The following is a 23,405-nucleotide window of genomic DNA, read 5'->3' as shown; positions in this document are numbered from 1 at the left end:
TTTCTATTTTGGATGTATTTGGGGTACTTAGGTGTGCCCATGACTTAGTATTTGCTTCTTCCAAGGGTATGAGTGAGTATCTCATTTATTTCTTTTGCCACATGTATCACTGACGAAGAGAGGGCTCTTAGTAGCTAACTCTGAAATCGGTCCGATATGGTAATAATGGAATTTTTTAGAAATTTCTGTCGACCTTTTTTCGAGTAGCGTGCGTATTGTGAAAAAATTATATGGTTAATGGACAATATGTCCAATTTTTCGGCATATTTGGCATTAGAAATTTTTTCCTTTGCCCTCATTTATGAATTGTTTATAAATTTAACCGTTAAAAGTATTTTTTAACATGCTGGCCATTGATAAAAATTTTTCCGAGAAAATATTTTTTTTCGAAAAGAATTTTATCCTCACATTTGATATATATATATATATATATATATATATGAAAATAGTCTAATATTGGGGTATACAAGCCCTCGACAGAAAGTAGTAGTTCCAATATTAGACAATTTTTTTTAGTCATTGCATGGTGATTGTATGCTGGAGCACCGTCTTTAGTCGAGCAAATCGACCCCAGGACTTATTCTTTGTAAGCCCAGTACTTATTCTATCGGTCTCTTTTGCCGAACCGCTAAGTGACAGGGACGTAAACACACCAGCATCGGTTGTCAAGCAATGCTAGGGGGACAAACACAGATACACAAACACACACACGCATATATATATATATATACATATATATGACGGGCTTCTTTCAGTTTCCGTCTACCAAATCCACTCACAAGGTTTTGGTCGGCCCGAAGCTATAGTAGAAGACACTTGCCCAAGGTGCCACACAGTGGGACTGAACCTGGAACTGTGTGGTTGGTAAACAAGCTACTTACCACACAGCCACTCCTGTGTGGTATATATATATATATATTTATTGTTGACAGCAAAAAAAAAAATAGCTAACGGGTTGGCACTCATTGAGGAAGGTCCATGAGCTTTTGTTTGCAACAACCCTAATCGTGAAAGTAATATAAAAATTATGAGAGAAGATTATGATGAGCTCAGTTCCTACACTGAGCTGTACAAGGAGATGATGCACCACAAGCATCAAACGACTTTGAATAAGTTCTTCATTCCTCAAGTTAATACTGCTATTGCTGATGAACTATTTGTTAGAAGACAGTATCCCTTATCCTCCCACTAACTCTCACTTCACCACCACCTCTCACATAGTAGTCAACATCTATTGTGGTGAATACATATCCTACTACAATATTATGATTCTTATTTATTCCCAAACCTATTTCTCTCCAAATGCTTTTATGTACACCTTTCATACTGTGTATGAAATTGTTCCTTCTTTTCTTTCTTTTTTGCTGTTCTTTTGCAAAAATATCCATTGGGAAGCATTATCATTATCATTAAAGCATGAGAATCAATAGAAAATTATTTCTGCATTATGGGATTCCTGCATTATGGCAAGTTTGTCAGGGACGCATTACTCCCAAAATGCAAGAAATTCCTAAATATATCTATATATATACATGCACATATCTACATACATGTTTTTGAATAAAAAATTGACAGTTTACTCAAGTTTCTTCCAACACCTGTTTGCAACTGTGAGTCTTGTCAAAAGATGGTATGCTGTATTGTATTTTGAGGAAGAAAGAAAAACATATCTTGTATAGCATATAATAGGATATGTATTTTATAATTTTTACAATGAGATATGCATGTATGTGTATGTGCACATGTGTGACATGCAGCTCTGTGCATGTGAAAGTATTTACAAATAAATATACACAACTAGATACATATATATATATGAAAAGTTGATGTTAACACTATATGCCTGGTTAATGTTTTTAATAATCAGTTCTGCTGAAACCCTGCTTCTGTTTTTTTATACATGAAAATAGATTTCTTTTTGAAAATGTCTTCTGAGACTATGTTTTTAGCCAATATTTTATTGTTTTTATAAAGCATTAATGGAAAATGATATATCATAGAGAACATATGGAATGCTGTCTGAAATTTAGAAATGTTTGTCTGTTTACTGAGTTGTTGGAAGCATTGTAACATCTGAGTTGATGTGCAGTGAGCATTGTAATATGAACAAATGCTGCTATAGATTCATAAATGGCATTCATATCCAGTTTATTGAATGTTGTTAAAGATGCTGATCAAACATATGCTTGTCTTTTGGTGCTTTCGGAACAGCAGGTAAAAATTTCCTTAGTTTTTACGCATTTCCATGACAATGCATGTTTGTGAAAAAACAACAAATTACAATATATGATGTATTTGTATGAATATATGTGTGTGTGTGTGTGAGTGTACACGAGCATGTGTGTATGTGTGTGTGTGTGCATGTGTGTGTGTGTGTGTGTGTGCACGCGCATGTGTGTATAAATCTAAATGAAAATGAGCTCAGAGTGGGTAGCTGTAAGTATCCAAACAAAAATACCATTCAAAACAAAATCTTTATTCATTAAAAATGTTTACTTCAGAAGTATCATGAAAAGTATCTTTATGTAAAGTACATGTCTGAACAAACAAATGCAGATTTATTCACTAAGATGGATCATGTTAACTATACACTGCAAGAATATCAGGGGAAAAAATTCTGCATAGTGTTTGATACTCACCTAATATTGTCTGAGTGTGCAAATTAGTTGCCTCAATTTAAGTCACTAATTCAACTAAAACTAACATACATACATATATATATATGTGTATGTATACATGTATGTATGTGTATATATATATATATATATATTTTATATATATGTGTGCATGTGTATATATATATATGTGTGTGTGTATGTATGTATATATGTATATGTGTGTGTGTATATACATCATCAAGGGTAATTTCAAGGCCAGGTTCAATAATCACACTTTGAGCTTTAGGCACTGGGATAAAAGGAAAACAACCAAATTATCCAGTCATTAAAAGATAAAGGTGTCAGTTACAACATCCAGTATATATTTCTTACATATTTATAGGGATATTGGTTTATAGGTTTATTGCTTATATATCTTTTACACATAATTTTTCTGTATTCTACCTTCCACCCTGCATTTTTCCCTGTGCGTATATAGACGTGGATATGGAATCTTTTGTGCGTGCGTATGAATGTGTGTGTGTGTGGGTATGTGCGTATATAGATGTGTGCGTGTGTGCGTGCATGTGAGTACGTGTTTATATAGACGTATTTTACTCAGTGTTTTTACACATTTTCCTGTATTTTTGCCCTTAGCCCTGTTTTTTCTTGTGTATGTGCGGATATAAACGTATGTATGATCCTTTTTGTGCGGGCGTGTGTGTGTGCGTATGTAGACGTGTGCGGATTTGTGCGTATATAGACGTGGTTTACTCTTTGTATACTCCCTTGTGCCTTTTTTCTGTATTGTTACTCTTAACCCTGTTTTTTCTTTTGCTTGGGCATATATAGACGTATGTATGAACCTTTATGGTGCACATGTGTGTGTGCGGGTTTGTATGTATATATATATATACATATACATTTGGCGAAGGATGAGAGTGAGGATGTGTACGTTTTCAAGTGAGGGAGGAGGAATGTATACTTTTAGGCGCATGCATGTGGGTGTGCAGTTGCACATGTGTGGGTATGAACAGACGCGCTTAGACAAATACTATGAACTTTTTTACCCCCTTACTTTACACCCTCATCTTACTTAGTGGTCATTCAAATAGCTCTTTTGTCTTAATAACGATCAATCACACAGTAATTTCCCTTTGTATAATGGTCATTTTTCATAGCATTTTTCCGATGGCCAGATAACTGAAGAGATGGCGGCATGGATTTCCACCTTGGCATCCGAAACTTGGAGTTTTATCATGGCTACAGAATAATTGTCACATATTACATTTACAGATAGCATGGCCACAGCTCATTAGCTGAAACTGGAAAAATCAAAATCAAAAATCATATATATAATCAGGTAGAAAGGAGAATAATTCCCTGTACAGAGCAACAAATTAGTGCTCTAATCAGAGGAACATGAAATATAAAGATTAATAAAAAGAGAACAAATTTCAGGAGTCAGCATTCATTTTGTCAAGAATGTGCAGATTGTGCACAAAAGTATCAATTGACATCATACCAATAAAAAACTATAACTTAATAAGATCTTGGATGTTTTGATTTTCTGCAGACACAAATATTTCTCAACTTTCAACTTTTTCTCTCCATAAATGGTCAGACTATATATGATTTTAACCTTCAACTCATATTATATCTCAGACTCATCTTAAAGTATCACCGCTAGGCATTTTGCAGTCTATTTAAACACTAAAATTTGACATTTATTTTATTTCATGCACCTAAACAGCATCTACTTTCACTCCAAACTCCAAATTTTTTAAATAAGAAAAATTTTTTAAACTTATTTTTAAAATTAAAAAAAAGTCTTTTAAATTCTCATAAGTCATCTTTGAAGAAAGAAATGTAGATAAATGAGATGGATGGAAATGGTTCGCCCATTTCATACCACATGTTCTTGAAATGGTCGTAAGAATTTGAACTTTCACTGGATTTATCTATGGATTCCACTTAAAATTAATTACTGCTGTTTATATTGAATTTTTGGTGCTAAAATTGGACAATACAATGAACAGAGTAAACCGGATTTGCAGAGAAATAATCATTCAACATTTCATACAGAATTTGTATTTATTGTGTGTGTGTATTTATATATAGCTACTGGCAGTCACTACCAGTAAATAACACCTAATCATTGTTTTACTTTACTGTCAGCTCAATGTTATGTTACCCACCATCATACTTGTTCATATACCTAGATTCTAATGCACCCTGTAACTAATCTACATACACACACACACACACACACACATATATATATACACATGTAGTTACATACATACATACATACATACATACATACATACATACATACATACATACATACATACATACATACATACATACATAGATATAGATATACTTATACACACATACACACATACCCATACATAAGAATACATACATACATAGATACATACACAAATACCTGATATTATAATTTATTGTAATATCTCATTTTTTTTTCTTCAGGATATATACATATGCAGCATAAATGAATATTATTTTCCACATTCTCCACACGGCAACTGCTTTAATGTATCTTTCATTACATAGCTGAATAAGAAGTTCTGTCAGTATATGGTTTACATTAGCTATCAGCTTCATTAAAGTTACTCTCTCTATGCTTGGTGCCTGACTGTCTCTACCTTGTTCATGACTTCAGTTACACCAATGTTATATGTCAATTATATCTACTGTCAACTCAAGTTCTGCATGTATATCTTTCATTTGACTGACTAGTATTTGTTTAATATGTATGGTTTTGAAATGCCCCTCCATCATTCTGCTATAATTGCATCTTTAAAATAATAAATTCATCTTATATTTTCGACATACTCAATGCAAGAGCATTTTGTCTGTATTAAAATTTTAAACGGAAAGTAATTATTAGACAGATGTTCTTGTGACCATATATTGTTAGGTATGGCCATAGATGTGGCTGCATGGTCAGAAGTTTGCTTCCCAACCACATGGTTCCAGATTCAGTTCCACTGTGTGCATCTTCTGCGAGTGTCTTCTACTACATCCCAAGGTTAAGCAAAGCCTTTTGAGTGAATTTGTTGGACAGAAAATGAAAGAAGCACATTGTGTATGTATACATACATACATACATACATACATACATACATATGTACGTACATACGTACGTACATACATACATACATACATGTATATATGTATGTAAGTGTGTGTGTGTATATATGTATATATGTATATATGTGTATATATCTTTGTATTTGTGTTTGTCCTCACTTCACCACTCAACAAACAATGTTGGCTTGTTTGCATCCTTGTAAGTCGTAGTTTAGCAAAAGCAACCAACAGAATAAGTACCAGGTTTAAAAGATATGTATTGGAGTGAGATTTTTTTGAATAAACACCTCAAGGTGGCCACAGTCCAGTGACTAAAACAAAATAAAAGGATAAAAGACATTCATTGTTGTTGTTGTTTTATCCTAGATGTGCCTCATTTGAACAGACCTTTAATAAAATATATTCTAGCCATGCCTATCCTGCTCTTTTTTAGGTGTTAGTACATAAGGGATGCATTATCTAATGTCATCTTTAATTCCTGAAATACAGTGGTATGAAATTTCAGGCAAGTTTGGCTCTTATTTATAGCAGACAATGGCCTGTGGTTAACCCTTTAGCATTCACATTTTACTGTCAAATGTTCTGAGTTTTGAGACCCCCTTCGGTCATGACACAGACCATGGGATTGCACCTTGAAAGTTACTCTCCCAGACACAAGTCTGGACAAAGTTGTTTATAGAAGACCAGCAGTCGTCCATGCATACCAGCCTCCTCTCTCCATGCCACCAGTGTTATCCAAGGGAAAGGCAAAGTCCGATACAGCTTGGCACCAGTGAGGTCGGAACTCATTTCTATAGCTGAGTGAACATGAAATAAAGTGTCTTGCTCAAGAACACAACACACAGCCCGGTCCGGGATTCGAGCTCACAACCTCATGATCATAAGCTCGACGCTCTAACCACTGAGCCATGCACCTTCACTACTGTCAAATGTAATGCTTATTTATTCACATTGTTTTGAATTAATTACACATTATCTTGTAGCTTTGAGATTTTAATGATGTAATTGTTTATTTCTAGAATAATATTGTAGCTAAGTGTGAGAGAACAGCTCTGGCCAGTATAAAGATAAAACAATGCTAAAGAGTTAAGAACTTTTCTTAATAGTTATGTGCCATGGGGTTTGGTCCTGCTGAACACCACTATGGGTAAGTATTTTCTACCAAAGCTTTTGGCTTATCAAATCCTTCTGAGTGAAATTTTGTAGCAAGAAACTATATTTATAAACTGGTTCCAGTCAGGTGACTGTGGTCATTCTTTGAAGGGTTTAGTCAAATAAAGGAAACTCCCAGTACTTATTCTTAAGCCTGTGACTTATTTATCCTATCAATCTCTTTTGCTAAACTGCTAAGTTATGGGAACATAAGCAAACCAACACCAATCAACAAGTAGTGGTGGGGGGACAAACACACACTCACAAACATATGCACATATATTCAATTGACTTCCGCACAATTTTCATCTACTAAAATCACTCACAATGCATTGATTGCCCTATAACAGAAAACACTTGCTCAAGGTGCCATGTAGTAGGACTGAACCCCAAACCATATGATTGAAAAGTGAGCTTCTTAACTTTACAACCATGCCTGAATGCATATGGCAACATGTTCCTGTTTTTGGATGTGCAATCTAATACCGTCACCTCCTCATTGTTTGCTTTCATCAGATTCCATTTTGTTGCTAGCATTTTGGCTGGATCTTGAATCTGAACAGAGCTTCTTCTCTTCCTCTCATCAGTCTCATGAACCTGAAAAGTGTTATGGGAGTTGCCCTTCCTCCTCTGATTATACCATAAAAAAATTAAAAAACAGTCAAACCATCATATAGAGTCTTCTCTCTTTGATGCATTGTAATAATAGTTTCAACTGTTTATGGAGACATAGCCATGCTGATTGCAAGACTAATTTGTATACATTGACTAATAATGCAGATACTCAACTCCAAATGGTCTTTTCCCCCTAAACATAGAATGTCAAATATTGTTCTATTCTATAAGGATAGACATATCATTACTCTTGTTTTCTTAGCTTGCAGAGGACAAACGCCTTCAGGGGTTTTGTTAGTGCCTGAAACCTGACAGATCTGTCATAATTAATTTGCTCTAGAGAGATTTTACTTTCTGATTTTGACATAAGGCCAGAAATTTTGACAGGAAGGGTAGGCCAATAACATTGACCCCAGTATTTGACTGGTAGTTATTTTAACAACCTGAAAAGGATTAAAGACAAAGTCAACCTCAGCGGAATCTGAACTGAGAATGTAAAGCGCTGGAAGAAATGCAACAAAGCAATTTGACCAACATGCTAACTACTCTGCCATCACACTGCCTTAAAAGATATTACATGTAGACAGATTCCAACATACTATGAGACATCCTCATAATCAAGGCTACCAAAATATAACAATAATATCAAACTCCTGTGCATGTTTATCACATCTCCTAGCTTCACGTAACTTGCTTCATTACCAGCCTCGTGTATTTTTTGTTCATTCATTTCTTTTTTTAAGTAACCACTACATGAGCCTTCAGTTAATGCCAGTTCTTTTCTCCTACTTTCAAACTCAATGCATATTCTAAGAGGATTATGTTGTTTTCTGGTTTCTTGTATGTTGAACTATGTTAAGACCTCTAGGTGAGAGCATCATATACATTAAGTTTAAAAACAATATCTTGTGCATGTGTATCCATGTGTTTGTGTGTATGTGCATGTGTGTGTGTTTGTGTGTGTGTGTGAGTTTGCATGTGTGCATTTGTGAATGAATACATATATATCGATTTCACTTGGACTTCAAGTTTCGTCACTAACAGCTCAGATAAGCAATAGAATCATTTTCACTGTACTTAATGCTTTCTAAAAGTTGATGAACAATAACAGATAATGCAGGCACACATATAAAAACAACAGACATGAAATAAACACACGCACACACACATACACACACACATGCACACACATGTAGAGAGATATGTATGTGTATGGACAGACAGACAGACAGATAGACAGAAAGACAGATATAGATATATATAAAACTATTCTAATGTAAATGTTAGTTTAGAATGTGGTCTCTCTTACTTCTGAAGTGAAACGAAAAGAAAATACAAAAGTGAAACAGAAACAAAGAAGTGGTTGTATTTCTGAATGTAAAATGGAAAAGAAAAAGAAAAATTCAACTAAGATCAAAACCATGCAAAAGTGAAGTCATGCAAAATGAAATAGCTATCATCAACAATTTTTGCAGCCTAAATAGTAAATGGTGAATATTTAGTGAATGGCTTTGTTCAGCAAAAGTGCAAGGAGATAAAAAAGAAATATTCCGCAAATTTTATCTTATAAATATCACTAGCATCAAATAGCTATACATTTCATTGTTGGTGTACTCCTGAGAAAATAAGCATACTAAGATGTTTTAAAAGACATCTTGATGGAGAAGTAAAAAATAGCGGAAAAGGTTAAATTAGTTGACAATAATGCTCTTCTCTATAGTGTTGTTTCACCTGATGATATATATGTAAGTGATGACATTTCAAAAAGCAACAATGCCAAATGTGATCTTCCAAACTGCTGAACATTATAAGTGCACTTAAACATAAAGAAAGAATATCCCTATCTAATTGTTAACAATAGAAAGCCAGGTTGTTGTGTATGCAGTAAGGGGGATCATCTTAGATTTGATTAAACACACAGAATTTATTTGTTTCATGATTGGTGCTTTCATGGAGTAGGTTTATGAGTAACAGGATTTTTACAGATGCAATAATAATAATAATAATATAATAATAATAATAATAATAATAATAATAACAATAATAATAATTATTATTTCTAATTGATGTATCAACACCAGCAGATGACAACGTGTCTCTAAAAGAAATGGAGAAATTTTCAAAATACAAAGACCTGGAAATAGAGGTAACCAGAATGTGGAATCTAAAAACAGAAACAATTCCTATCATAGTAGGTGCATTAGGCATGATAAAAAAAATATTCAGACAAATACATAACAAAAACACCAGGACTTCCAAACACATATAACATACCGAAAATTGCACTACTAGGCATTGCACACATCCTACGCAGAACACTTTCCATACAGTAACCATCAGAGCATCACAACAAATCACAGCACATACCCAAGGCACACAGAGCTGCGCTCGGTAGTGAAGTGAAAGCACGCTATAAAAATAAAACTACTGAATAATAATAATAATAATAATAATAATAATAATATAACCTTTAGGAGGGACAAAAAAGAGTGCCTAATAATTGACATGTCAGTGCCAGAAGATCAACATATTATCATGAAAGAAAGAGAAAAGACTGACAAATATGGCGACATGAGAATTGAGATCACTAAGATGTGGCATCTAAGAGAGTCGAACATAAAGGTTTGTCATTGGAGCATTGGGTTCAATACCACCCAACCTGAAAAAGCATCTGGAAACATTAGAAATACCCTACAATCTAGGTGTATTGCAAAAATGATCAGGCTTGATGATGTGTGAACATTTGCAAACAATTGCTAACAAATCTTCAAGATGCTGTTTGGGGTGTTGAATTGTAAGTGGGGATGAGAAATGGATTTATTTTAGTAATCTTAATAAGAGAAATCAGTAACTTTGTTCTGACCAGACTTCAGTACCTGATATTAAACAAGGGCTGTTTGAACAGAAGGTCATGTTGTGTTTGGTGGTGGGTGCTGCACTTTGAACTTGTCCCCAGATGGTTGTACTATGAACACTAACCTTTATGCTCAACAACTGTAGTGAGTATATGATGCTTTGAAAGCCCACTACCCAGCATTGGTCAATTAAAGACATGTACTCCTACAGCATAACAATATACCAAGACACACTGCCAATGTGACTCAGCATGCCTACAGTTCTGACCTTGTGCCATCTGATTACTGCTTTTCTGTGTCATGGTTCATTTCCTGCATTCAACAATGTGGATAAGGTTGAAAACAGGTGTAGGGAGTTTTTTGTTTCTAAATTATCCAAATGGTATAAGCACGGAATTGAGCTTCTGGCACAACAATGGCAATAGACAATAGCATACGTGAGGATGGATTTTGATGAATAAGTGCTTTTCATATGTAATTTGTTGGAACTATTAATTAAAGCTTGAAATACGAAAAAATGCTTGACTCAACATGGTTTTATACTCAGATTATACTAAAGCAGCAAGCTAGTAGAATTGTTAGCACACTGGGAAAAATGCTATGCAGCCAATTCTTCTGGTTTTATGTTCTCAGTTCAAATTTCACCAAGGCCAACTTTGCTGTTGATGTTTTCAGGGTTCAATAAAATAAGTACTTGTCAAGTATTGGGATCAGCGAAATCAACAAGACTCCTCCCACCAAATTTCAGGCCTTGTACCCTGTTGATATTAGGATTATACTAAGAAAGAAACAACCTTAAATTTGGCTACATACTTCACTTTCATAAGTCATGTACAGATATTACTCACTACATGGTGAATGAAATGCAAAAGACAGAGGTCATCACCATCATCATCATTTAAAATCTGTTTTTCATTCTGGCATGGTGAAAAACATAATTTCCAAACAATTTAAAACTGATTGATGAATCTATTGTTATGAAAAGCAAGACTTGTATTAGCAGAGTTTATTTATTCATTAATTTTTTTGTGGAAATTTGAGAGTAGCAGTTAGTGGATTTCCCCACCATGGATCTTTCTATTTTGATTTAGAATATTTACAAATCTATACAAATGTGATAGTTTTTTTTTAATGCAGTACTTAAAAGAAAATGTGATATCAATATCACTTATAACTGGCAGATATCATCAGTAACATTAGGAAGAAAATCAAGAGTTTAAAGAAACTATCTCTCAAGAGTTTTCCTAATATAGTCAATCTAAGTTTGTTACTGCAATAGCAGCAAGCTTGGATTTAGTGTAGGTGAGATTTTTAAATGAATGTGGAAATTTGAACCATTTTCAGGTATTTTGAAATAAAATGCATTCTTTATATTGAAGGTATTCAAAGAATCAAGATAAGTGAATTGTATGCACTGAGACCCTTCCCTATCAAATCTTGAAAATTGATCATGTTTTTCAGCATGGCATAGGCTGTTTCCTCAACTGAACTAACTGTAAAAGCACTATGGCAATCTTATAATGTTATTTGGATGTATTTGGGAAGAATGAGCAGTAGGACTTCATGATTTTGTACAGAAAAATCAATGTATGATGAGCTTTTGTAACTAATTTTGGATAGTTTGGTAGAGATGTTAAAATTTCTACTTAAACTACAGAACCAATATTGTATACTTAGTAAAGCACAAGAAAAAATTGAACAAACTATTATCTTTTTTTAATGTCAAATACTGAAGCCAGAATTCTAACTAATGGGATGAATATGAAGGATAGTTAAGTCCCTAAAATACGGATAATAGTTTTTGTGAAATTGCATAAATAAATAAAATCCAGGCAGCTTGAATTTGCAACTTTTAACAATAAATGTAAAAGAAGGTTAGAGGAAATATTTCGATATCAGTCTTCCAAAATATTCACTTTTGACTTTTGGAAATAATGATATGCAAGATATACTAAAAATGACAAAAGAGCCTTGCTTAAAGAGCTTATGGAGAAGGCTACTTGACTGATTTGAATTCGGTCATAATGGACACATACCAGCATCTGCTCACAGGCATTTTGTCTCTTCTTGTGCTACTATAATAGCCTTTTATTCTTGGAGCTGGCTGATCCCTTACCTCTATCAATCAGGCACTCCTATCCAACTAATCTAACAACTTCTCATCACTCTTGACATGTCCAAATCCTTTGGCTTTTCACAAACCATTATGTCTAGTCCTTCTCCTCAGAACACTGATTTTTAGAAATCTTCTCCTTGCTCATGTCTTTCCTGCAATAGTTTAAGTGGAACACTAATAACATCAAGTTCACTGGTTGTCAAGAGCCTGTAAATGTTGTGGGTAATACCCTTCCCACAAGACTCAACAAGACACAGGAATGCATGCATGTGCACACAAACACACAAACAAACATTCATAAATATATAGAAACATAGCTACATACACACATAAAAATATACATATTACTGTTACTGTATCAGACATTGCTACATACCACTGGTCATGCTGCACCTCTTAACATTGTTATAGCTTTTGAATTATGCTACTCTGCTGACTATGCTCGCAGGCCAACATCTCCCCTGATCAGAATGTCAGTCCACTGCAGAGTTACCCATCTACAGCTGAGTAGAGAGGAGTAAAATGAAATTAAGTGTTTTACTCAACATGATGCACAACCCATCTTGGAATCAAAACTACAATCTTGCAATTGTGAGTGTAACACCTTAACTACTAGGTCAAGCGCATTCGTATATATATATATATATATATATATATATATATATAGATGAGTGTATTTTTCCCTTGTTAACAACACAGAAAACTCCATTTATTTATTTTTATATATATATATATCTTATTTCAAATATCAAATAAATTCATAAACTAAATTAATTTGATGTGTAAATTTTCAGTGAGATGAAGTATTTTATGCAGCAAATGTTATGTAGTTGTTATCTATTAAGGTAATATGTAACAGTTCTTCAGAGTTTGGTAACAGAGTTCCTCAGGGATTGGCAAGAGATTTGAGCCAAGACCATGTATTGAAACTAAAGCAGTGGAACTGTGTCAGAGACTGTGCAGACAGTCCAATGGAAATTTTGACACCTAGTAATAAATGACTAAATGAAGTTAACAGTTTCTGTGTACTTTTAACTAGCTAGAATGACTCTTCCATATTGCATTTGCTTTTGTTTGAACAATCTCAGATTAAATCACCTGCCACAAAAATAATATTCTGAAAATAATCTTGAGTTCACCAAAATATATATTGGTCATAGTTATAATGGTATTTATTTGAACAGAATTACGAATTACTTGTACACACATGTGTAAAATCATTTTGCTAGTGTAGAACTGATGGTCTCAAAATGGCCTGAAAATTAACCATATTTAAAAAAATTATCTAAGGGGAGTTTACAGTGTCTAAGATCCTCTAGCTGCAGGGGAAATAGTGAAATATTGTGCTAGAGAAGACCTGAGCAACCCAGACAAGCATGGAAAATGGGAGTAAAATGATGGTAATGCAGTTTATATTTATGCATGTGTGCATATGTATTCATGAATATATCTCATCATTTAACACCCTTTCTCCATGCTGGCAAGGGTTAGACAGTTCCTCAGGAACTGGCAAGTCAGAAGACTGCACCAATCCCTACAGACTGCTTTAGCATGGTTTCTACAACTGCATAACCTTCCTAACTCCAAATGCTTTACAGTGTATTGGATGCTTTTTACATGGTACCAGCAATAGTGAGATCACCAAATAATTTGCAATACAAGACCCTCCAACTGAGGTGGGGAGTAGTACTGAGGGACGGAAAAAAGGAGTTTTGCACTAGAGGGGAAACATGACTATCTCAGGAGGGGAAAGAGTGGAGAGAGAGAGGAGAGCGAGAAAGAGGAGAGAGAGAAGATGGTAAAGATGTGATGAGGAAGGGTTTGGGGGTGAGTGGAGCAAAGATTAGCTAGGGTAAGTGGGAGAGTTCATGAGATTAGGAAAGGAGAATGGTAGATGTAGAGTGGGGTGTAATGAGTGAGGACAAGTAAAGGGAGGGGGTTTTGTGAAGATGTGTTATAAGGAAGAGATTCAATAGGGACAAATTGTGTGCAGGTAGGTACATGAGGGAGAATGGAGAGGAATACAGCTGGTGATGAGCATGGGTGGGGGAATGAGGTGTTAGAAAGATTGGTTGTGGGGAAGGTTTATTGGGAGACCAAATGTGTACCGAGGGCAGAGGTGTCATGGGTATAAAGGAAATGCCTCTATGAAGCTCAAATCTGAAGATCATTTCTCGCTAATTCATTCTATGTCTTCCAGAGGTTCCCCTCAACATTTAAAGATTGCTACTTTTTTATGCAGCTGTCCTCATTCATACACATCATCTGACCATACAAATGCAGTCTTACCTGTTGTTCTCAATTTTTCTCTTTAAATATATTTTAACATATCAGCACACAGACATTGCACATCCAGCAGAGCATGCTGGCTTCATTTCTTTTCAAGCTCTTGCATATCGGCTTCATTTCCCAAGCCTGAAACTCATTGTCTACTTCTAGTTGAGATTAAGTTATAAAAACAAGGTCATCAGCATAGAGAACTCTCAAGAGCACCCAGTCTTATGGAAGACTATGATAAACAAGAGAGAGATGAGAACTGATTCTTGGTGAATCACACTAAATTTGGCACTATATTCGTTTCACCTTACTGACAGCATAACCTGTATATATCTTAGATGGCTCTCACCAGTCACTCATCTACCCCTAGTTTCTGCAGCAACCATGAGATAAGGGAGTGAGGAACTCAGTCAAAGGCTTTCTCCATATTGACAAATGCCAAGCACAGCAGTTAATTTTTGCTAAATGCTTCTCTTACAGAAAACCAAACTGCATCTCATCCATGTTACCTCTCAAGAGCTGTGGCCATGCTGGATCATCACCTTTATATATGTGTGTGTTTGTGTGTGCGTATGTGTGTGTGTGTGTGTGTGTGTGTGTGCATATATCCTCCTCCTCCTCCTCCTCCTCCTCATCATCATCATCATCATCATCATCATCAACATTTAATGACTTTTGTCCATACTAGCATGGGTTGGACAGTTTGACCAGAGCTGGTAAGCTGAGAGGCTGCACTAGACTCTCTCTCTCTCTATATATATATATATATATAGTGGTGACCCAGCATGGCTGCAGCTCTTGAGAGGAAACTAGCAAAAGGATAAAAGAATGAAGAAAGCAAACCAAAAACTGATTGATGGTAGCAACATTTATTTTAGTTGAACTACCACGCCTTAATATCTATAAAATATTTCATCCTCATTTGAGTGTTTCAGAATATAAACCTCCTTCAGGGAAAGGTGTGTGTTATGTTTTACAGTACATAAATTTAGTGTTGCTATAAGTAACATAATTTGTATAATTGTATTTAGATTATCCATTACTGTCTCTTTATAACTGATCTGCTATCTATAATGCTATTATTGTTTATTATTTCTTCTTTCTGAGCATGTTTGATTGAGAAGAATAATGTAAAACAGACACAAGGAGTACCTTTGTATATATTTATATTTCTGTTCTGTTAATGGCAGGACAGTCTGCAATTATGCTACACTAGCAGACAATCTTTCTATGATTTTGGTAATGTATTTTCTATGAAATCATATAAATTGGAAAGCCAAACAATGCCTTATAGTGGCCAAACAATGCCTTATAGTCTTCAACATTAATGGTTCAATTTGACTGTTGTAATATTTTATTCTTATTGTCCTTTTCTGGAAAGGCTTTTTTCTTTTTTCTTTTTAACAATTTTCTTGCATTTCCTCAAGATACAATACTATAATTTAGATGTTAGACAATGTGGAAATAGAAGCATATAAGTAATTTGGAAAGAAGTTATGGTATATTATAGTGTTTACAAATAAAATTTGAAAAGTGTAAGAGATAAAAATACAAAAACATTTTCAAAAATTAAGCTTTTGTGTAGTTGAATTAAATCTATATATGATTTTCTGTAGAAGCTCAAGACCTTAAATTTAGGAATAAAAAAATTGACAGGATTTAACCGTATAACATTTATGCCCTTTCTTCTGTTAGTGACATGAATGTATGGGAAGGATTTCTTATAGATACCAGACTTCAAAGGTCAGAGGGTGATGAGAAATAAGTCTGTAAAAGAATCAGGAACAACATAAAACAACATAAAAATAGTAAGCACAGTAAACAAGATATTAATTTTATGCTATAAAGAAGAAATAACAGAGTGTGGTGTGTTTGATGTTTTGGACATTACTTCTACGAGAGAGAAAGACAAAAACATATTTTGAAAAGAAAAAGTCTGTTTTGATTAATATCTCACAAAGTGGAAAGACAGAAGTGATGGAAGAAGAAAGAGAGAGAGTTTTGGTTAGGAAAGTAAATGAGATGTTATTGAACAGAGATAGTAGTGAGTATGGTATGTTGTCTGTATGTATATGTGCATATATATTTATTATGAGTAGGTGTAGTTCATTCATGAGTGTTTTGAAGGCTGTGAATATGTGTGTGGGATGTGTATGGTTGTGCAGTTGGTAACACTTTAAGTGTATGTGCAGGGAGATATAGGTATTGTGTAGGTGGTGGTATTTTATATGTGAGTATGTGGGTGAAGAGGTATATGTAGATATACATAACTAGAGGTAGGCAAGCCTGTTATTTAAACTATGTTGATATACCGTACGTTGGTGAAAAATTAATACATGTTCACATTGCAGACAGGACATGAAAGAAAGTGGTTCTGTACAGGTAGTACTGGGGGTGTCCATGAACTAAATTCAAAATCTCGTGTGTGTGTATATATATATATTTATATATATTACAAAATTAGAGAATGGAGAAACATACTTAAATCAATAAAACATCAACTATCCGATGATACCCAATCAATACTTTAATACACCATTACATATGAGTAAAGGCATTATACAAAATGAGATATACAGTAATAGTAAAAAGATAAAGAGATATAAGTAAAAAATTTCAAATATAATATGCAATTAAATCAAAACTGACAGCTGTTTCGGCAGTGAGGGCAGTCATACCTCATTTAACCTCTAAGCCATAAAGGCAGGTATAAATGAGGCATTAACAAGGATGCCCCACGGCCTCTTCAGAGAATTAAATTAAATTTGTTATAATTGTAAAAAATATTATATAACCATATACATATAAATATAAAAATATAAAAATGTAAAATATAAAAACTTATACATCATAATGCTACACTTATATAATATAATACTCATTACATAGGGAGATGAAAAATAATAATTAAAACCATGGTTCAGTTCATAAAATTCTAAAGCTATGAAAGTTAATAAAAATTACTATTAATATTAATAATAATAATAATAATAATAATAATAATAATAATAATAGATACAGTTAAGTTTGCACCAAGTCCATCCTTTCAAGATCGAAATAACTATGAGTTTAGAAATGCTGACCACTAGGTAAAGAAAATTTAGATAACATATATTTATATATATATATATAAGACAGTTATTGGATGGCCGTTGACTCTCAAGAGTTCCTCCGCCCTTTGACGGGTTTTGTTTTTCACCCTACAGCTTGGTGGGGTTGCTGGTTTAGTCGCCGACGACCCAACCATGCAACAAGTTGTACTGGGTTACTTATGGATGTATCATGCGTGGGGACATAGAAATAATCGGACTGAATACCCGATCGCTCGGTTAAACCATTGGGAGTGAAGGACTCCTAGCCTTTGTTAGGGCATCCTTCTAGGAGAAGGTAACTCAGGTAACTGGGATAACTCCGACATAAAACCTGCGGCTCAGTGGTTACCGATGATGTTGACTTGTTCTTCTTTTCGGATTATGACTGCTGTTGCTTAGTGAGTGGGATTGACTCAGTGCACAGCCTTTCCTCACTTAAAAAAAATATCTTCTTGCACAGGCAGTGCACGATAACAACATTGATTAAGCTTCGTGCAATGGCCATACTCGATAACAAGGGGGCTGCCACCATATATATATATATATATATAAGGATGACAATACCACAAATAGAAAAGCATAATCATATGAAGTGAAGTGGCTGGCCACAGGTTATCCAACACTGTTTAGATATCTTGAAGATGTTTGTTAAATTTATCAGTTAATCTTCAACCAATCTAACTTACATATAGTTAGCCACATAATCTGCATTTTATACAACAGCTAGTCAGTAATATAGCAGTAGAAGGTTAGTCTGGATCCTGTTAGTGTGGTAGTGTTAACAGTAAAGGGTCAGATATATTAACCAGGGTGGGAACAGACAAACAATCCTAGTTCTATGTGTGGAAGGGGAGAAGAACTGCAAACCAACAATTACATAGATTGTAGGCATGCTGGAAGGTGGGGGGTGGGAGATAGGAAGTAGTTGGGCCAAATTGGTGGAAACTGAAGTACCACAAGATGGTGTATATGAGAAATATGAAACTGTGATGGCAGGTAAGGGGAAATGAAAGAAACACAAGGCATGAAGAGAATAGAAACACATAGCATGACAAGAGAATTACAGTCAACATCATAAACATGAGAGTAAGCTGTGGTTCACCATATATATATATATATATATATATATATGCATATATGGGTACAAGACGTCACCAACAGTAAACAACATAAAATATGAAAACAAATGAGTTAAATACACAAACAATGAGAGAAACAAATGGAAAACAAGACAAGTAACATAAAGAATGACCCTTCATCAGTTGCCAGCTGTCCATCAACTCATTTCAAGTACTGAACGGCAATATATGTCTTTGAAGACAGTTGCTCCCATAAGTACCAAAATAAAATTTGGGATTTATGGAGGGTCAAAGTTGGGAACAAAAACATGACAGTGGAGATATACAAGGAAACCAAACGAAAACAAACATGGAGGGTCATTAGACCAGAACGGGGGTAAAATAGTGAACACTGGAGAAATATTTTCTTTAACAAGAGAAAAGATAGAAGAGAGAGATAGGATACAGCCAGTCCTTAGGACAGTCCTGAAAGAAAAGAAAGATGGATGATGGTCACATGTGAGAAACCTCTGTATCTGACTTATAGAAGAAAGGGAAGAGACTAAATGATGCTCTTGAGTATATATGTGGGGATGTGAAATAACAACAAATAAACTGGAACCAGGATCAAAATTCTATCAATCAGAAGACTACTGCTTCCTTAGGGCAAAATTATGCATATTAAAAAAAAACATTTAACAAGATGAAGTATTGATTTTCGTTTTACCAAGCACAGTCAAATTTTTAACCAACACCAAGGTATTACTGGTATCTATTTCAATGACTCTTGAATTAAGAAGGAACTGAGCTGGTAATCTATATGTTGCATGAGATTAAAACAATGATAATGTTGATTTAATGCCATCACCTGGCCCTTGGTAACTTTAGTGGAGTCTACTTTGTTGTAAGCATTCTAGCCAGGTGTACAATCTGAGAATAACTCTGACTTTCCCTACCACCATTGTCAGAGGCCCCAAAATAGTGGCTACCTTTCCTACTCTAACCGAGCCATTAAAATAAAGTAGTCAAGAATTCCACTGTTCTTGCTAAATAAGGTCAATCTTTGATGGGGATGGATAAATTGATTGAATCAAACTTCATATACATTGCTTGTATTTTATCAATCATTGAGTAATGAAATGGAACTTGGCATCAATATGATTTGAACTCAGAACACAGAGGAGGTAAGTGTCAAGCATTTAGTCTGGTATTGAACTATTTCTGCAACTTTGTTTCATACTAGTAAATAAGAATATAATAATTGATTTTTCGCATTGTTCCAAATCTACAAATTTGTATGAGAAAGATATAGCTAATTTAATCAGCCCCAATAGATACACAGTATTTATTTTACCAAAATTAGTAGAATGGAAGGTAATGTTAACTCTGTGGGGATTGAACTCAAAATGTAGAAGACTAAAATTAAATACAGTAGAATTTTCAGTTTGGCATCTTACCACATCTATACCATATGCCAACATCTTAAAATGATTTTATTTTCAATAATGATGAAGAATGTTTTCCATCAGAAGTAAGAATATAATTATGAAGAACAATCAATAATTCTAGATAATGTATTGATTATTACATCACGAAGGTTTTAAGTTCTAAGTCAACTAACTTAAACATTACAGTGAAGTATGTGTAAATGACCCTCTTAGTAATTTCCAGGTACAATTAAGGAATGGAAATGAAAACAAACAGTCAGTAAAAGGATATCTTAAACTAACACATTCATGCAAACTATAATTATAGTGAAGGCGACAACTTAGTGGTATTTATATGAACTTGTTACAATGATTGCATTGCACTTAGAATGACATGTTAGCTGCTAAATCAGTGATTATGTTACTGCTGAAGATGGCAGTTTTATTGACACTTCAACTTTATACTTCTTGTGCTATTTTATTTGTTTACTTTTAATGTTTTACTTTTTACTTATTTAGATGCTGGTGAAAAAAATCAAACGGAAACTGTCTGTTGTACAGATTTATTCACACTACATTAGAATGACATGATCAGATATTAAAATTAAAATAATAATAATAACAGTCCTTTCTACTATAGGTACAAGGCCTGAAATTATGGGGGAGGGGGCTAATCGATTTCATCAGCCCCAGTGATAAACTTACTTTACTGACTCTGAAAAGATGAAATGTAAAATCAACCATAAAAGACAGACGAAATGCTGCTAAGCATTTTGCCTGGCATTAAAATTACTTTTAACCATAGCTACAAGGCCTGGAATTTTGGGGGAGGGTCTAGTCCATTACATTGACCCCAGTGTTTTACTGGTACTTATTTTATTAACCTCCCTACCCCCAGAAAGGATGAAAGACACAGTCAACCTTGGTGGAATTTGAACTCAAAGCTCCTCTCAGTTCTCAGCCCCTTCTTGTTTATTTAGCTCTCAGCCCCCTCTTGTTTATCATAATCCTCCAGGCCATAACAGAATAATTTAAACTGGCTGTCCTTGGGGTCTCTTATCTACCAATGACTTTGTTCATAAAGCTGAGTCACTACCAGAGCTAGAGAAGAAATTTCAGGCATGGAAGCAAGGTCTGGAAGCAAAGGGCCTCAGAGTTAATTTAACAAAGACCCAAGTCCTTGTATAGGAAAACAGACAAATTACTAATCCCTTCAGAGAGTAGCCCAGGTCAATATGTAGAAAAAGTATATGTAGAGATTTCATATGGTGTATCCAGTGCAAGCTATGTACACATAAGGGGTATAGCAGTGTCATAGGAAGGCTTAACAAAGATGGTAGTGTTTGTATGTGGCAGATGTGCAGGTACAATGAACATTAATTATGTACAGAAAAATAGACTTCTTCAAATGCCTGGGGGAATCCTTAGGAATGGGAGATACCTTCTGTTACTTAGACAACCAAGTTATCAGTGGAGGAGGTTGCTTTGAAAGAATAGTTGCTAGAATAAGAATAGGGTGGCAAGCTGGCAGAATCATTAGGACACCGGATGAAATGCTTAGTGGTATTTCGTCTGCCATTACATTCTGAGTTCAAATTCTGCCAAGGTTGACTTTACCTTTCATCCGTTTGGGGTCAATTAAATAAGTACCAGTTATGCACTGGAGTTGATGCAATCGACTTAATCCCTTTGTCTATCCTTGTTTGTCCCCTCTATGTTTAGCCCCCTGTGAGCAATAAAGAAATAAATAAGAATGGGTTGGGCAAAATTCAGAGAGCTATTACCTTTGTTAGTAACAAAGAGCCTCTCCCTCAGAGTGAAAGGTAGATTATATGATGCCTCTGTACGAAAAGCTACGTTAAATGGCAGTGAAACACAGGCTGTGACTGCAGAGGACATGCAAAAGCTTGAAAGAAATGAAGCCAGCATGCTCCAATGGAAGTGCAATGTCAGTATATATTATGACAGATTGTAGTTTAATAGAAAAATTAAGTATAAGAGGTATCAGATGTGGTGTGCAACAAGAAGACTTCTGGCTATTTGCTGTGCTTGAGAAGATATGTCAAGCTAAGTGAAATCGTGGCCATCCATACATATGTGCACGTCGTTTATAGACAGGCCTAGCCCTCACACACACACGCTCACATTATCTGACCTCTGTCAAAGCTCTCTCATCTAACCAAAACCTGCTACAGGCCCCACTATTCTTCTCTCATATGCTTGCCTGCACACTTTACATCCTCTCATTCTTCTTACCCTCCTCCCAACCACTTTAATTTTTCTAACCTCTCACCTGACACACAGCCTCTTCCCTCGGTTTCACTCCCTCCTTCAACTAAGAGATCTTTGTCTTGCAGCTGACTTGGCAACCCTACTGGTGTTGGTGCCATATAAAAAGCACCTGTGCCAGTACCACATAAAAAGCACTCAGACAACTAGAGCCTGGTGCAGCTCTCCGGCTTACTAGCTCCTATCAAACCCACCAATACATGCCAGCATGAAAAATGGACATTAAATGATTATGATGATGATGAAGAAGAAGAACATAAAGCTAGTAGAAATGCTATGAAGTGCTTTGTCTGGAGAATAATGACGATGATTTCTAACTTTGGTACTAAGCCAGGAACTAAGGGGAAAGGTGTAGTGTATCAAGTTAATTTCAGTACTTGACTACTTTTTATTCAATTGACTCCAAAAGGATGAAAAGTGAACTACATCATAATACATTCAACCTTTGTTACTGCATTCACTTCTATAAGCTCATTATGACAGATGATTTCTTTGATGTACCGATTGTGTTATCAAATGAAATATTTTTCCTATAAATAACATTAACACTCAGACCATGGAGCTAGAATCTACTGTTTTTTATTCATTTATTTTTTTGTCTAGCAAACTTTGATTGTATCCTGTCTCACCTAAATGTCATATAATGCTCACAATGGTGTTTGGCTAGACCAGCATCTATCCCATCCTTGCTATTATCTGCAGTAATGCTTTGAGTGTTTTGGGCTGCTTTAAAATTTTTTTAGGATGAAATACCAGTGTTCTCAGATGTGGTGAGTATGCATGTTTATTTTCTTCATTTATTTACTT

At 34.8% G+C, this 23,405-nt stretch overlaps 2 long non-coding RNA genes across 2 annotated transcripts in view; one reads left to right on the top strand and one right to left on the bottom strand.

Annotated features, from left to right (window-relative positions):
* Positions 1 to 2,339: 2,339 nt before the first annotated feature.
* The window catches only part of LOC118766303, a 21,765-nt gene continuing 699 nt past the window's right edge, over positions 2,340 to 23,405 (top strand). The window contains exons 1-2 of the long non-coding RNA XR_005002223.1: positions 2,340 to 2,353; positions 17,939 to 17,942. This is a non-coding gene — a long non-coding RNA (uncharacterized LOC118766303). The remainder of the gene's footprint in view (positions 2,354 to 17,938; positions 17,943 to 23,405) is intronic.
* Positions 21,390 to 23,405, bottom strand: part of LOC118766305 — an 18,736-nt gene continuing 16,720 nt past the window's right edge. Inside the window, exon 3 of the long non-coding RNA XR_005002226.1 lies at positions 21,390 to 21,513. This is a non-coding gene — a long non-coding RNA (uncharacterized LOC118766305). The remainder of the gene's footprint in view (positions 21,514 to 23,405) is intronic.

This window comes from Octopus sinensis, linkage group LG1 (assembly GCF_006345805.1).
Source record: "Octopus sinensis linkage group LG1, ASM634580v1, whole genome shotgun sequence".
NCBI classification, from domain to species: domain Eukaryota; kingdom Metazoa; phylum Mollusca; class Cephalopoda; order Octopoda; family Octopodidae; genus Octopus; species Octopus sinensis.
Note: the sequence above shows the minus strand (reverse complement) of the source record. Positions and strands in the feature narration are given on the sequence as shown.